The sequence below is a fragment of the Procambarus clarkii genome, chromosome 35, assembly GCF_040958095.1.
Source record: "Procambarus clarkii isolate CNS0578487 chromosome 35, FALCON_Pclarkii_2.0, whole genome shotgun sequence".
NCBI classification, from domain to species: Eukaryota; Metazoa; Arthropoda; class Malacostraca; order Decapoda; family Cambaridae; genus Procambarus; species Procambarus clarkii.
Window position 1 is genome coordinate 12,616,604 of NC_091184.1, and position 17,708 is coordinate 12,634,311.

Here is a 17,708-nt window from a genome sequence, read left to right on the forward strand (position 1 = left end):
ATTTTTTTAATGTTTCTATGTGATGTGTTTGATCTTTATTCCAGGTGAAATACTGGGATAGCTGAAGGCTATCGGCTGATTCTAGCTAGTTGATAGTTGTTAGGTTTGAATTTTTCCAGTTATTGTTACTATATCAAGACAGGTATAGGATGTTTTGTCTGCCAGGTAGTTGGAAGGGTGCGGGGCTGCACCCAAGTGGACAGCCAGGATTATAGGGGCGGTCTCTGTCCTTATGTTTTATGTATTATTACTGTGTTTGTTATGTGCTGTTATGTATTTGTGCTGCTTTTTCAGTCATGTTCCCCCCTTTTTTTTTATCTTTATTTGTATTTGTTCTCAACACTTTTTATTCTTTATGCTCAATTAGTATTAAGTTCTAGATATTAATGTTTTTCCTGCCCGAAACGCATTGCGTAATAGTGGCTTTAGGCATTGTATGTACTAGCTCTATCTATATATCAATCCATTAATGTAACATCACTTGTATGTATGTACCTAACCTGAATAAACATATTTATTATTTATGTATGTATTCATGCTGGGGCACACCTTTTGGGAGTGCCATTATTTGTTTTGGAGGATTGTATGGAATTAGTTAGGATTAGATAATTATTTCTGTTGTTTTGAGGCATTGGGTCATTTATTGTTGAGTTAAATGTTGTTTTTAGAGTTAATGATTATGATAGGGCAGGGTTCTGGATAAGAATTTTGTGCCTTAAACTTCTTTACACACAAATTTCTTAATTTCCGAAGAGGGGAAGTTGTAAGGGTATGTGTCAGTCCTCAGTCCGACCTCTGGTCATTCTCCCCTCCCTGCGGGCAGTCCCCTTCTTTCCAGAGTCAAGTTACCCTAGTCCGGTGGTCGTCACTTGTTCCCCAATCCCTATATGTCTCTAATCTTTCCAAATCATTTGTCTCCCAGTCATTTCCAATCCCCTGTTTCCAACCCGTTTCCCCTCTCCTGCCTTTTGCCACTCCAGTTGACAGTTTTAGAGCAGTGACAAATTACCGTAATTCTCAAGTTACACGTGGGTGCCCAGCCAGCAGTCCCTCAGAAAAGTCGTTGGTGTCTTCCCAGTTTTTGGACTTTCTGTCAAGAGGAATTGACCCTTATGGTCAAGCCTGATCCGGATTGGTTAAAGACATGTAGGCCTGGGGAGGCGGGGCCTCACAGGGTAGTGCCTGCCTATGCCATTGACCCGGTTTCTAGATCACCTAGTTATGTTTAAATCCATTGGCCATAGGCTTGGGATAGGCGGAGTTAATTTGGGCCTAGGAACTAGGGGGTGGAGCCTGTTCCACTGGTAAGCGTTCTTAATAAAGAATAGTTAGTGTGTCTTGGGACTTCAACTGGGGTACAGGTCAATTGACCTGCGGGCAGCCAATCAACATCCTTTGGCAAGCTGCAGTATTGAAGGTAATTGTGCCAGTTGAGTTTTTGTAACATTGGTATTACATTCCATTGCCTCATAGGTTATGTAGAGTAGGCTATGTTTCAATTTTGATTTAAATATACGGGCTCAAATAATAAAATAATATAAAGGTAATTGTGTTTAGTTATCTGTTCCTTTTGATTAATGACTGTGTTATTAATTCTTGTGATTTTCATTTGCTGTGCTAGGAATTCCCCTGTGTTCTCCATCTTATAAATAGTAAAGTCGCTCTAGAATCTCCCGTTCAGTTCAGTAAGACTACAGTATTAATCCATTAAGATTCATTTTCTTGCCATTTTGAGTTCCCTGATTATTGAGTTCCTTCCTTCCTGGGGACCAATAATTTTAGACACATTCATTTATGTTGGGAAGGTGGTGGCAGTGTTTAATGTTTTTTTTTATTTTATAATTAGTAAGAGAATTACACAGTGGTCAGAGAGAGACGATCACAGAGAGGCAGCGGTGATTACATTGGTAACAAGGGTTTAGGTGTTATTACAATAACGGTCTAGTGGACGTTACAACACGAGTCTAATACAGAGTTAAGAGTGTTCTGCGTGTTAGCATATCCAGTGGTGTGTATCATTATATCATCAGCATAGCTAATGATGTGGACGTTGGGTTTGCTCGGTATAGAGTTTAACAGCGTATTTATTAAGATATTAAATAAGGTAGGACTGAGGACACCACCCTGCGGGGTACCTAGTTCAAAGTCTCTTGTTACACTCCTATGCCCCTGGAAAAATACAGATGACTTCCTGTTGGATAAGTAACCCCTGTTCCAAGAAAGAAGCCGACCACCAATATTCATTCTTGCAAGCTCACTCAAGATAACATGTCTATTTGCAATATCAAAGGCAGACTTAAGATCTAGGAAAGTGGTATACGACTTTTCAGTGTGCAGGGTAAGAAAGGTGGTGATGCAATGATGCACACTCCTTCCATGCATGAAGCCATATATCTGGGGGGATAGCATGGTTCTTATTCTATGGAGGAGACGGTTTAGGACCATTCTCTCGAATGTTTTGCAAATGCAGCTAGTAAGGGAAATTGGGCGGAAAGCATTCTCTTGATTTGGCTTGGGAATTGGAATGATTATACTGTTGGTCCAAGAGATAGGAAGTTCCCCAGTAACATAGCTCATATTATACAGCTCAAGCAGGGGATTCCCTGGTACTAAAGGGAGCAGACGCAATATGTCATAAGTGATACCATCTTCACCGGGGGATGTGGCTTTGTTTTTGTTTAGGGCCGCGAGTAATTCAAACTCAATAAATGGCACGTTGCATTCATCTTCCTTGTGGAGCATGAAGTCAACGAGCCTTTCTCGATCTCCGTAACCAACATTTAATCTGAACTGTATGTCTGGGGGAAGATTATTGAAGCTAGATGTGGTTGCCCAAGCATCGACTAACTCGTTTGCTCTGTGTAGAGGGTGAGGGTGTGCTACTTGGCCGATCTTATCGCCTTTAATTCTTTTAATATCCTTCCATGCCTGGCTGAGGGGGGTGTGAGAGTTGAGACTGTTAACAAAAGTTTCCCAGTTATCTTGCCTGAGCTCTGTCATGCGCTCCCTCGCCTTGGCTAGGGCTTTCTGAAAGAGCTTGAGCATTGCTGGCGTACGTGTTTCCCTATATGCAAGCCCAACTCGTCTGGCAGTGCGTTTCAAAGTACGCAGTTTGGGGTCATTGTAATAGGCATGGCGTTTATTACCTTTCATATCGTTCCGACTATTGGATGGTGCAGGGGGCCGACCTAAAGGGTCAGCAAACATCTGAATGTTCTGTACTAGACCGTCGTTAAATGTCTGGACTGTGGAGGGATCATAAGTGCTGTACCACTCTGACACATGAGCAACAAAGTCTTCACGTCGAGCAAGAGGAACACTGAGCCGTTTGCGTTTGAAAGTTCCACCGGGCAGGATGGTATTTCCTATACATAGAGTAGTCAATCTAGGATGATGATCTGATAACAAATCTGGTACAATACATGATGATCACCAGACGTGAGAGACGTTGAAACCAACACAGAGGTCTAGAATGCCTCCACAAATATGCGTGGGTTCAAGGTCACGCACAATCTGCACATCTTGGTGACTATTTAGTAGCGACAGCAGTTGATTCCCGTTACCGTTACTGAAGCGAGAGCCACCAATGTCCTTGTGTCTAGCATTGTAGTCACCAAGAATGATGGTTGGCTCTGCTTGAGCGCAGGCCGGAAGATCAATATAATTTAACTTTCCTGCTGGAGCATATAGATTAAATACATTGAGAACAGAGTTGCCCACATAGATCCTCACTCCATGATACTGTTGACCGGCAGTTTGTTTTTCTGGCAGAAGTTGATGGGGTAGGGATTGTTTGATGTATAGAATGCAAGAGTTACTGGATCTGAGGTTGTAAGAAACAAATGAGGGCAATTTCGTGGGTGAGGATCTTGCGGGAACTCTGCACTCCTGGAGACATACAATATCGATGTGGTAGTTGACAAAAATTGGTAGGCACAATACAGCAAAAACAATATAAGATTGATTGCAATGACAGCTTGAATGGTAGTTGACAAAAATTGGTAGTCACAATACAGCATATGGCTAGCACATAAAAGAAGACAGCAATGAACACAATGATAAGGTTGTTTGATATTACATAAAAATTAGGAGATTGGGTAACACTAGGTACAGAGCAAATTTAAAGCTCAGTGTAGGAAACTAAGAAGATGAAGTTAGGTACTTTTTGGTTTTGCTTTTAAATAAGGCAAAAGTTTTACAGTTTTTCAATTCACTAGGGAGTGAGTTCCATAGACTAGGTCCCTTAATTTGCATAGAGTGTTTACACAGATTAAGTTTGACCCTGGGGATATCAAAGAGATATTTATTTCTGGTGTGGTGATAATGGGTCCTATTACATCTGTCCAGGGAGAGTTTCAGAGCATGGTTTGCATTTAAGAACAGGGTTTTGTAAATGTAGTTGACACAAGAGAATGTGTGGAGGGAGTTAATATTTAGCAAGTTTAGGGATTTAAACAAGGGAGCTGAGTGTTGTCTGAAAGCAGAGTTAGTTATTATTCTGATAGCAGATTTTTGCTGCTTGATGATGGGCTTAAGGTGGTTTGCAGTGGTAGACCCCCATGCACAGATACCATAATTAAGATAGGGGTAGATTAGTGCATAATATAGTGAGAGGAGATCAGAGTTAGGAACATAATATCTGATTTTGGAGAGTATACCAACTGTCTTAGAGACTTTCTTAGTTATGTTTTTTTTTGAGATATATACAAGAGTTGTTACATTCTTGTACAGCCACTAGTACGCGTAGTGTTTCGGGCAGGACCCTGGAATACGATCCCCTGCCGCGAAGAATCGTTTTTTCATCCAAGTACACATTTTACTGTTGCGTTAAACAGAGGCTACAGTTAAGGAATTGCGCCCAGTAAATCCTCCCCGGCCAGGATACGAACCCATGACATAGCGCTCGCGGAACGCCAGGCGAGTATCTTACCACTACACCACAGAGAATGTGTTGAATGTGGGTGCTGAAGTAGAGTCTCTTGTCTAGGAATAGGCCAAGAAACTTGCCATCATTTTTATTACTGATGTTAATGTTGTCTATCTGTAACTGAATTGCATTTGATGATTTGCTTCCAAATAAGATTTAGTAAGTCTTTTCGACGTTTAATGTTAGTTTGTTCATTGACATCCATAAGTGAACTTTTTTTAATTCATTATTCACAACATTATTTAGTGTATGTGAGTTGAGGTCTGAATAGATAAGGGTAGTATCGTCAGCAAACAATATAGGTTTAAGAATATTAGAGACATTAGGCAGATCGTTTATATATATACAAAATAGAAGAGGTCCTAAGATGCTGCCCTGTGGCACTCCAACGGTAATTGGTAGAGTGGAAGAATTTGTATCATTGATGGTTACATATTGGTGTCTGTCACTAAGATAGGATCGGATGTAGTCAAGGGCAAGGCCTCGAATTCCATAATGCTGGAGTTTAAGTAAGAGGTAGTTGTGATTAACAGTATCAAAGGCTTTTCTTAGGTCAATGAAGAGTCCAATCGGAAACTCATTTTTGTCATGGGCTGAGTAGATTACGTCAAGGAGACTAATGATTGCATCGTTGGTTCTCTTTTGGGACCGGAAGCCAAACTGGCAGGGGCTGAGTATGTCGAATTTTATGAGGTAGGAATAGAGCTGTTTGTAAATAATTTTTTCAAATATTTTTGATAGAATGGGTAGATTTGATATTGGTCTATAGTTGTTTATGTCCGCCGGATTGCCTCCTTTATGGACTGGCGTTACTCTTGCTTTTTTGAGGATATCAGGGAAGGTGTGACACTATAGATTTGTTGAACAGTAGTGCTATGGGTGGGGCAAGGGCATGGGAGGCGCTCTTGTATACCATGGACGGAATTTCATTGCTTCATTGAATCTATTCACATAATATGCAAGATTTGCCTTTCTTATGATACTGGTAAGCATTGATGAGTACCTTTTAGCTACTTCCTTTGAAACTAGGCCAATCCTAAGTTTCTTTTCATATTCATGTTTCTTGTTGATTGAGTTGAGAATGCCACTTGTGAGCCATGGATTGTTTAATCTTTTGTCAGTTACTTGCTTGGTAAGAAGGGGACAATGAAGGTTGTAGAGGCTTAGAGTTTTGGAGAGGAAGAGGTTAGCTAATGAATTTATATCATGGGTATTATTGAATTCAGAATCCCAGTTAATATTGTGAAGTGCATCTGTAAGATTGCCTAAAGCTGATTCACTGTGTAGCCTAAATGATATACTTACTGAAGCCCTGTGAGCGTCGTGGACATACACACGCCCTGTGAGCGTCGTGGGCGTACACACGCCCTGTGAGCGGTACGGGCGTACACACGCCCTGTGAGCGGTACGGGCGTACACACGCCCTGTGGGCGGTACGGGCGTATACACGCCCTGTGAGCGTCGTGGGCGTACACACGCCCTGTGAGCATCGTGGGCGTACACACGCCCTGTGAGCATTGTGGGCGTACACACACGCCCTGTGAGCATCGTGGGCGTGCACACACGCCCTGTGAGCATCGTGGGCGTACACACACACGCCCTGTGAGCATCGTGGGCGTACACATGTGGGTTTAGAAAGATGATCCCTATCTTAATTATGGTATCTGTGCATGGGGGTCTCTCTGCAAACCACCTCAAGCCCATCATCACCCAGCAAAAATCTGCTATCAGAACAATAACAAACTCTGCTTTCAGACAACACTCAGCTCCCCCTGTTTAAATCCCTCAACATGCTAAACATAAATTTATAAACTCCACACTTTCTCCTGTGTCAATTACATTTGTAAAACCCTGTTCTTAAATGTAAACCCTGTTCTGAAACTCTCCCTGGACAGATGTAATAGAACCCATTATCACCACACCAGACATAAATATCTCTTTGATATCCCCAGGGGTGAAACTTAATCTGTATAAACACACTATGCAATTAAAGGGACCCAGTCTATGGAACTCACTCCCTAATGAATTGAAAAGCTGTCAAACTTTTGCCTTATTCAAAAATAAAACCAAAAATTACCTTATTTTATCTTCATAGTTTTCTACCTGGTGGTGTATCTGGCATTGTATCTAGTGCTACCAAATCCCCCAATATTTGTGCCTAAGCCATGTTGCTTTACCATTGTAATCTTAGATCATCTGATATCATGGTTGTTGTATTGAGTACATATCCTGCTGCATTATTCCTTGAAATGATCCTCATACTGTGCTTCAGTGAACCAATGTATAACCCTAAAATGTTATCCTAATGTACCTAGTAATCCTTTCATTGTTGTGTATTGTTATTGTTGTGTATTGTTCTAATCTGCTTTTGAGTCAAAAGTTCTTGCAATGTTCCTGTAAACATTTTTGACGATTTGCTGTAATTATTCAACTTAAAATTATCTGTACCTGTATAGTAAAGCTGTAAAGTACCTGTAAACATTTTTATGTCAATTTTGCTGTGAATAGTCTAAAATTTTCTGTTAGTTTAAGGATTTGCCCGAAACGCTATGCGTGCTAGTGGCTTTACAAGAAGGTAAAATCAACTCAATTTCTATGTTCTCTGTTAATCCCCAATGTACCTTCTTGTATATAAATAAATAAATATATAAATATGCAGGCAATGTATATACTGTATAATAAATAAATAATAAATAAATAAATGATATAATCGATAATTTTATACATTTTACGATAAACATTTTAAAAAGGGGGCATTATCATTGTTTGGGCGAAAAAATTCGGCCAAACACGAAAAATTTATAAAAATAATACAACGTTCTGGCAACACCGTGGTGCAAACCGTTTAATGTTATGATAATAAATAACGTAATTAGAGTAAATTTTCCAGCCGCAATTGTCTGAAATCTGGTCCTCGCGGCTCGGGTGCGCCGTAGGGTGATGCGTCATACGTTGTAAGCGTCTAGTATTTCGCAATAGAGTGGAAAATATCTTGTTATGCATATACAAATTATAAACACACTCATTGGCAACAGTCTTGTGTGAGAGGGAGGGACGATAAGCCGATTACTGGCTCAGTCACCCCCTCTGTGTCTGTGCAGGCGGTCGTATGCCTGACGCGCTCTCACAGATCGTATTTTCTTGCATATACTGCACAATGGATATAGTATCGGACAAGAAGAAAGCTCTAAAGGCAAGAGCTCTACGCGTTAGCCAAGTAAAGAAGGAGCGTAAAGCCACACTGAGGCAAAACAAGAGTTCTCTTGAGTGAAGAGAGAGGGCAGCCTCCCGCCCCACAACACACTACCTCGCCTCACTCCCTCACACTCCCAGGCACCCACACCTCCTGTGGCACCTGCCACACCTCTGCGGCACCTGCCACACCACCTGCGGCACCTGCCACACCACCTGCGGCACCTGCCACTCAAGATCTTAGACCTGCAACTCAAGACGTTCTCCCTCTTGATGTTGCATATTTCAGACCAATTATATTAGGTTAGTATGTATTATTTTTTATATCTTGATACTACATCATAAATAATTGTAAATATAAAGCTGCTGTCTTTTTTTTTTATTTTTTTTTTTTATTTTTTTTTTAATATCTTTTTTTTTTTTTATCAGGCGATCTTCATGGAACTTACACACCTTACTGAAGGAATGCCAATCTACAAGGGTGGTAATTTTGATTGAAATTGGTCGTTCATCAACCTCAGCCAAAGGTAGCTGAACTTTGACCTTGATTTTTTACAGGTAACTAATTTGCAACTATATGGTTGAATAACTTTTTTATTTATTATTCAATTTACATGGAACTTGCACATTATATGTAGAGTCTGTGCCTCTAAAAACCCAAGTTATATATTTCCCCTAAGATCATTTATTGATTTTATATATATTTATAAACATCATTTTGTTGCATAATTTTTTGGGTGAACTTTGAAAATTTGTATTATTGCACTAAATAGGTTTGGGATAATAATGCCACTAGACAACCTTTATTGTATAGTATTGTGATAGCTGAGTATCATAGAAATAATTTCAGTTGATATTTGTATTTGTTATATCAACTTTAAAACATGTAAAAAAATGGTTAAAAAATGTTTTTTTTTTTCTCCCTCTCTATTTATGCTGCGATGCTGAAACTTGGACCACTTGCAGCCCTCTTCACGTGTAACACGTCAATAAATTTTCATTGCACTAGAGCAACTTTTATGAACCCTACCTTAACCCAGTTTTATCCAGTGCTCCCACATGTCCCTTAGGCTTGTATTTTAAGTTATTTATGTTACTTGATCTATAATTGTCACGCTATCACGGAATAAATCCACATATTGACTTAGATATCTCTGAAGTTACACAGTTTTTACACATTATCACTCCCAGTGAATTAACTTAATTAACCCCCTGTCAACTAGTGGGGCTAGGTTTCCTAAGTCTCCTTGTCTCATTTTCTGACTTAATTTTTAACTTACTCTTAACTAGTTATTTACTGAAATTATTTAATTGAGTGCATTAATAGTTCTTCAGGTCTTATTAATTATACAGTCATAACTGAACTATTTATAGTTAATAATCATTAGCTTAAATTTGCCTATGCTTATTATTCAACTTTTCTTTGATTCCATTTATTACCTAGGTTGCCTAGCCTCGCCATGCTCCCTTACTCCATTGTACCCCTGGCTTTGCCTGCATCTCAAATTGCAAATTGTTACTTACAGTGTACCTGAGAGTACTTGTAAGCAATCTACCTCATTTTTCATTTTTTGCTCAATTTTTTTTGTATTGCTTAGTCTTGTTTATATTTTTGTTTTGTATATCTATATCTTGTGTTTTGTATAGTCCATGTTTATATGTTTTTTTTCTTTAATCTCATTTATTACCTAGGTTTCCTAGCCTAGCCATACTCCCTTACTCCATTGTACCCCCGTAAGCCCCTTTTGTGTTTGTTTTGTACAGTATTGTGTACATTTTTTTTTTTTTTTCTTGTTTTTCCTGCAATCAGCTTTTTTTATGCAGTCAAGTATAGACCCAGAACTTAACCTCTTATCCACTATCTATGACAATAATCACTTTAATGATCTAAATTGCAGATATTTTGCAGCACATGATGTAAACAATGTATTAACTCATAATCACAATATCTCTGTAATCAATTTGAACGTTAGATCCCTAGGTAAACACTTCGATGATGTTAGTGCCTTGATTGAAGCTATTGACAACACATTCTCTTTTATTATACTTACTGAAACATGGTTGAAAGAGGATACTACTCAACTCTTTAACATGCCTAACTACTCAGCAATTCACAACTGTCGTCAACTTCAGAGAGTTGGTGGCACTGCTCTTTACTACCACCAAGAACTAACATGCTTAAAAGAAATAAGAACTAGAGACTGCTATGGGGAGTATATCTTCGCCAGCTTCAGAGTCAAGGGTGCCGAGTCTATCCTGTCTGTGGGTGCAGTTTATAGAATTCCTAACACTGATGTGTCCGAATTCAACTCAAACCTTAGAAATCTAATACTTGATAACAGACTGAACAAAAACCACCTAATTATCGCAGGGGACTTTAATATTGACCTCTGCGAGCCAGAACACCCTACTGCTGTTAGCTTCCTCAACTGTATGAATTCCTGCTTCCTCATATCCTTAATCACTAGACCTACTAGAATCACTGATAGCACTGCCACGACTCTAGATCACATCTGGACAAACATAACCTCTCCGCTTACTTCAGGTATAATCACTGATAGCACTACAGACCATTACCCCACATTTCTCTTAACTAACATTAGCAAACCACCTCTCGAGTCAAGAGAGACACGTTTTAGACTACACAATGAAACTGCTATAGACAATTTTATAACTGCTACTGATAATGTCAACTGGGAGTCCGAGTTAGGTAACATAGAGGACATCAACCTAGTAGTTCAATCTTTTCTTCAAAAAACTCTTAGCCTCTATAATACCCCACTGTCCTATGCTTACAAAACAAGTCACAACCAAAAGGCTTAACAATCCCTGGCTTACAAAGGGAATACTTAAATCTATTAATAAGAAACATGACCTTGAGAAGAAGTATAGGTTAGGAATTGTCTCCAAAGAATTCTCAAAGAATTACTCATTATTGCTATCTAAGATAATTAGACGAGCCAAAGCTAAATACTACGAAGATAAATTTACCCAAATAAAGAGCAACATTAAACAAACTTGGAGAACAATTTCACAAATATTGGGATCAAAGAAGTCTTTAAATAACAAACCGACTCTCCTGTCTAATAACGATGGTCAGCTTTCAGCCTCAGATTCTGCTATTGAGTTCAATAGGTTCTTCTCTTCCATTGGTTCATCCCTTGCTAATGATATTCCATCTTCCAGTACTGACATTAAGAACTATCTTACAGGGAACTATCCACAGTCTTTGTACCTAAAGCCTATTAATTCCACTGACGTCAATGAGATAATCCTTTCCCTTAAAACCAAGTCTGTTGCCCTTGAGGAGATACCAACTTTAATCTACAAAAAAGCCTCCAGATCTTTAGCCCCTGCTATTGCTTTGCTCTTCAACAAGTCACTTGAACTCCAAACCTTTCCAGATATTCTAAAAAAAGCGAGAGTAACGCCTGTCCACAAATGTGGTGATCTCACAGATGTTAACAACTACAGACCTATATCAATCCTGCCAAACTTGTCAAAAATTTTTGAAAAACTAATCTATAAGCAGCTTTACTCATATCTAGCCAAACTCAATGTACTTAGCCCTTGCCAATATGGCTTCAGGCCCAAAAAAAGCACTAACGATGCACTTATTAGTATGCTTAACTCGATTTATACAGCTCTTGATAAAAATGAGTTCCCTGTTGGGTTATTTGTGGACCTGCGTAAAGCTTTCGATGCTGTCAACCACCAAAACCTTCTTCTTAAATTACATCATTATGGTGTCAGAGGACACTCCCTACAATACCTCAAATCCTACCTTACTGACAGGCTCCAATGTGTTTCTGTGAATAATACAATTTCTCCCACCCTACCTATCAACATTGGTGTTCCCCAGGGCAGCATACTTGGCCCTCTCCTCTTTCTCATCTACATTAATGACCTTCCAAATGCGTCCCAACACCTCAAACCAATTCTATTTGCTGATGACACAACCTTCATTTACTCCAGTCCTGATCCCCTTGCTCTAAATGCCACAGTAAATACTGAGCTAAATAAAGTCCATCTGTGGCTAACTGCCAACAAACTCACCCTTAACATTGACAAAACTTTCTATATTCTGTTTGGCAATAAATCCTCTAATCAAATAAATCTCAAAATAAACAATACCCAAATTTGTAACAAATTAGATGGCAAATTCCTTGGCATTCTCATTGACCACAAGCTGAATTTCCAGGGACACATTCTAAACATATCAAAAAAAGTTTCAAAAACTGTGGGCATTCTTTCTAAGATCAGATATTATGTACCACGCCCTGCCCTGGTGACTCTCTATTACTCCCTTATCTATCCATATCTCAACTATGGTATTTGTGCTTGGGGCTCTACTACCCAAAATCACTTACGTCCTCTAATTACTCAACACAAAGCTGCTATTAGGACAATATCCAATTCTGGCCCCAGACATCACTTGGTACCCCTACTCAAATCTCTGAATATGTTAGACATTAAGTCACTGCACATTCTCTCATGTGTATTATATATATATAAAACGCTAAACTATAATGCCAATCCTGATCTCAAAAGCTTCATAGAAGGTTGTAACAGAACCCATGAGCACCACACCAGAAATAAATACAGTTTTGATATTCCTAGAGTACGACTTAATCAAACCAGAAATGCTCTACAAATCAAGGGGCCCAGAATGTGGAATGACCTTCCCAACCATGTTAAAGACTGTACCTCTCTCAACCAGTTTAAGTTAAAAACGAAGCTATACCTAATAAATTCCCTGTAACCTACCTTACCCCTCTGTTGTCAACCCATGTATGTTTTTTGTTTTGTTTTTTTGTTTTTCAAATCAACGCTGTTTGAATGTAATTTTCTGTAATAATTTGTAATTGTATTTGTGCTGCTTTTTCAACAATGTTCCCCCCTCTTTTACCTCTATTTTTATTTGTACTCAACACATTTTATTCTTTTTACCCATTAGTTTTAAGCTTTAGTCATTAGTGTTTTTTCCTGCCCGAAACGCTTTGTGTAATAGTGGCTTTAGGCATTGTATGTACTAGCTCTATCTATAAAGCCAACAAACTTTGTAAAATCTCTTTATGTATGTACCTTTACCTAAATAAAAATTATTATTATTATATTATTATTATAAACACTCTATGCAAATAAAGGGACCCAGTTTATGGAACTCACTCCCTACTGAATTGAAAAGCTGTCCAACTTTTACATCATTCAAAATCAATACTAAAAAGTACCTAATTTCATCTTCATAGTTTTTCTCTTTTTGCCTTAAAATTGCACTGTATCTATTGCTACCCAATCTCCCAACCTTTTTGTTCCCAATTTGAACATCTTTACCATTGAGATCATTGCTGTTTTCTTATATGTGCTGCCATTCTATTGTATGGTGTTTATGAATCTTGTTTATCTGTATCTTTTGCTACCCAGTCTTCCAATCTTTATGTACCCATTCTGAACATCTTTACCATTGTGATCATTGCTGTCTTATATGTGCTGTCAATCTGCTGTATGGTGTCTGTTAATCTTGTTTAAATTACTAATCAAGCTGTCAATGTAATCAATCAGAGCTTTAATATAACAATGTGCTTTAATATACTTACTTATCTCTCTCATCTCATTTTTCTCTTGTAATGTATCTTTCATTTATCGATTCTGATTGAAATTACCTACTTAAAATTATCTGCTAGATTAAGGACCTGCCCGAAACGCTGCGCGTACTAGTGGCTTTACAAGAATGTAATTACTGTACTATCCAATGTATTCTCACAAACCCAATTAACCTTCTTGTATATATATAAATAAAATAAATATAATAAAATAAAATAAAAACTAATATAATGTTTCCATGATTCAGTGCTTACCTCTTGTGAAAATTGCTTAGAGTTGTTTAGTTAGAGTTGATTAGTTTTTTGTATTGAGGCTGGTATTTTCTAAATTGATTCCATGTACAGTATGTCTAACCATCCTGTGAGATGGGAGTATTAGATAAACTTATAGCTAGTTTTTTATCTACACTGTGTAATATTCCATATAGAATAGGGTAGCAGCACATTGCTGTGTATACCTAATCTTCTTAATAAAAAAAATCAGTAATAAAGATTTTAAATTATAGTCTGAATTATTACAAATACAGTACTGTATTATCCTTATTAAATCATGTTGACCATGGATCATTAAGATCTCATGTTGATATGTAATACAAATCATATTTCTTTTGAACTGCTAATCTATGCTAATCATTCAATAAATTGTGCATTATGTCTCAATTTTTCACTTCCTTGGATATACTGTACAGTACAAAAAGATAGGATAAAAATAAACCAGTAATATTTCTTTCATTATATTTTTCATTTATATAACTGCATCAATATTTTTACAGCTGACAGGATTTGTTTTCCCATACAGGTGCATTATTTGTTAAAAAAAATTTGGTTTATTGTTACACACAATGGTGCTACATAGCCTTCCCAGCTTGGTGCCTTCTTTTAATACTTACTGATTAAAAAATAAATAATAAATATATTTTATTCAGGAAAAGTACATACAGTTGATTTACAAACATAATGTTGGATTTATAGGCAGAGCTAGTACATACAATACCTAAAGCCTCTAATACTCATAGCATTTCGGCACATAGCACATGTTGGTGAACAGCGTTGTTTAAAAAATAGCAAGACATGGGTTGACATTTAGGAGGTAAGTTAGGTTACATGGAGTTAATTAGGCAGTACTTGGTTTAACTCTTAAACTGGTTTAGAGAGGTACAGCCTTTGACATGATTCGGGAGGTCATTCCACATTCTGGGTCCCTTGATTTGTAGAGCACTTCTAGTTTGGTTACACACAGCCAAATTGAGTAACAAGAAGTGGTCTTGGACACAAATTTGTTCCATGCTAAATGTAGAGGAATCAGCCGAGTATTCCTCAAATAAAATAAGTTGCCTCAGCTTATAAGGTAAATAAAATAAGCATTTCTGAAATAAGTAGCTGCCTCACCTCACTGCCTTACTGCAACATAGCCTTCCCGGCATGGTGCCTTCTTTTGATAATTACTTGTTCCACACCCAAATTGTATAACAGGAAGAGGTCTTGGACCCCTACTACCCTCTTTCTTTTTTAATAATCTATATAGTCATAATTATAGCTTTAAGTATTCAATGAATAAAGTTTTTGACATTTTTACCCTTTTCCTTACCTAACATCATTTGTGCAGCATATTTTTATTTTATGTCTAACCCAGATTTAATTTCAAAATAAAACCAAACTAAATAAATTAGAAATGGGTATGTATAGCTAAGGTACACCCTTACTACTAGGTGAACAGGGGCATTTGGTGATAGTAAATGATCCCATCAGGCAGGGCTCATCACCTTCTCTCATATTTCATGTTCACCAGTGTTTATTTACTTAATAACTACTGGTATAATATCTTGCTATTATAAAACTAATTCTACTATCATCAAACACATATTTACTTCAAGTTTCAAGCAGAGAATGCATTTATAACTAACACGAAGGACTACTCTTCACTAAATTCACCAGCTATAATATTTTGGTCATGTTCCAATATCATAAATCGATCCCAGTGTTATGTAGTAGAGAAAAAATGACTTATATCCAGTTTACGTAAAGCTACGAGTGGTCGAAACCACACTTAAATCCCGGTTTGAACTTACGAAGGTTTTTCCACTTAGGGTACCTACTTGAATACGGACGTAGCCGCCACGAAGGCGCTAAGACGGAAAACGCTCTTAGCTAAGAGGAAAAACCTTCGTAAGTACCTTCCTGAATCCGGCCCCTGGTCCACATGGGGGCTACCAGTGCGGCTCTCATAGCATTGTTTTGGGCAACTTCAATCTTTTTCCACTGTTGGTGTGATAGATTTGTGAGTGCAGGTGCGGCACAATCGATCACTGATCTGACTGCCTGTACATAGTATGTGCGAAGGACTTGCAGATTGGCTCCTCCAGAAAGGGAGGTTAGCGACCTGAGGATTGCCGTCCGGGCCGCAGTTCGCTCCAGGATAATGTACTAGGATATCTTATATACTGTTACTCGCCCCCCCTCACAAGCTGTAGACCCCCGACAATATATATATATATATATATATATATATATATATATATATATATATATATATATATATATATATATATATATATATATATATATATATATATATATATATATATATATATATATATATATATATATATATATATATATATATATATTAGTATATTTTGGTAGCAGTCTTTCCTGTAGACATATATTATTAAATATGACCGAAAAAGTAAGATTAATAATTCTAACACGAATTTTCTCAATCTTTCGTACATTTCTTTTCACTGTTGGAGGTAATTCAAAAATCAATTCTCAAAAATTCATTTTTATTTCTAGTCTGACGCGACACGAGCGCGTTTCGTAAAACTTATTACATTTTCAAAGACTTTAATTTACAAATACACAACTGAATAGAACTTACACATCTTCGATTTTTGTTTATATCTACATTTGAGTGAGGTGGATGGGGTGAGGTGGCGTTCCGCGAGCGCTATGTCATGGGTTCGTATCCTGGCCGGGGAGGATTTACTGGGCGCAATTCCTTAACTGTAGCCTCTGTTTAACGCAACAGTAAAATGTGTACTTGGATGAAAAAACGATTCTTCGCGGCAGGGGATCGTATTCCAGGGACCTGCCCGAAACGCTACGCATACTAGTGGCTGTACAAGAATGTAACAACTCTTGTATATATCTCAAAAAAAAAAAAAAAAAAAACATGAAACAATGGGTATTGAAATGGAAGTGATTGTAGAAAGCCTATTGGTCCATATTTCTTGATGCTTCTATATTGGAGCGGAGTCTTGAGGTGGGTAGAATATAGTTGTGCATTAATTGGCTGTTGATTGCTGGTGTTGACTTCTTAATGTGTAGTGCCTCGCAAATGTCAAGCCGCCTGCTGTCGCTGTATCTATCGATGATTTCTGTGTTGTTTACTAGGATTTCTCTGGCGATGGTTTGGTTGTGGGAAGAGATTATATGTTCCTTAATGGAGCCCTGTTGTTTATGCATCATTAAACGCCTAGAAAGAGATGTTGTTGTCTTCCCAGCAAACATTTTCATGTTTTTAAAACATCCTAAAAACGACATTTCATTGTTTTCAGCACGTTTATAATTACGTTTAGAAAAGGTTTTTTGAGAACTTTTATATACAACCTTAGAACGTATATAATTAACATTTCTAAAAACTTTTTTATGATCTTTTAATTACCTACATTAAAGCGTTTAGGGTAAATTAGGGTATAATAATTTTGTAATTCATATCTGAAATAGAAAGGGAGAGAAAGAAAGAAGACATATCTGAGATAGAAATGGACATCCTATATATGTATGTGTAAATTACAAATAAATAGGGTACAAAAAGAGAATTAAAATATTATATTTATTTAATTAAGAATGAGTAATACAACAAAATATATGTAATAGCTCGAAATATATAGACTATCTATAACAGAATATAAAAGTAAAAATTTAAAAATCTATATATGCAATATGTGAACACAATAGATTTTGTGATCAAGCAGCCTGTGATT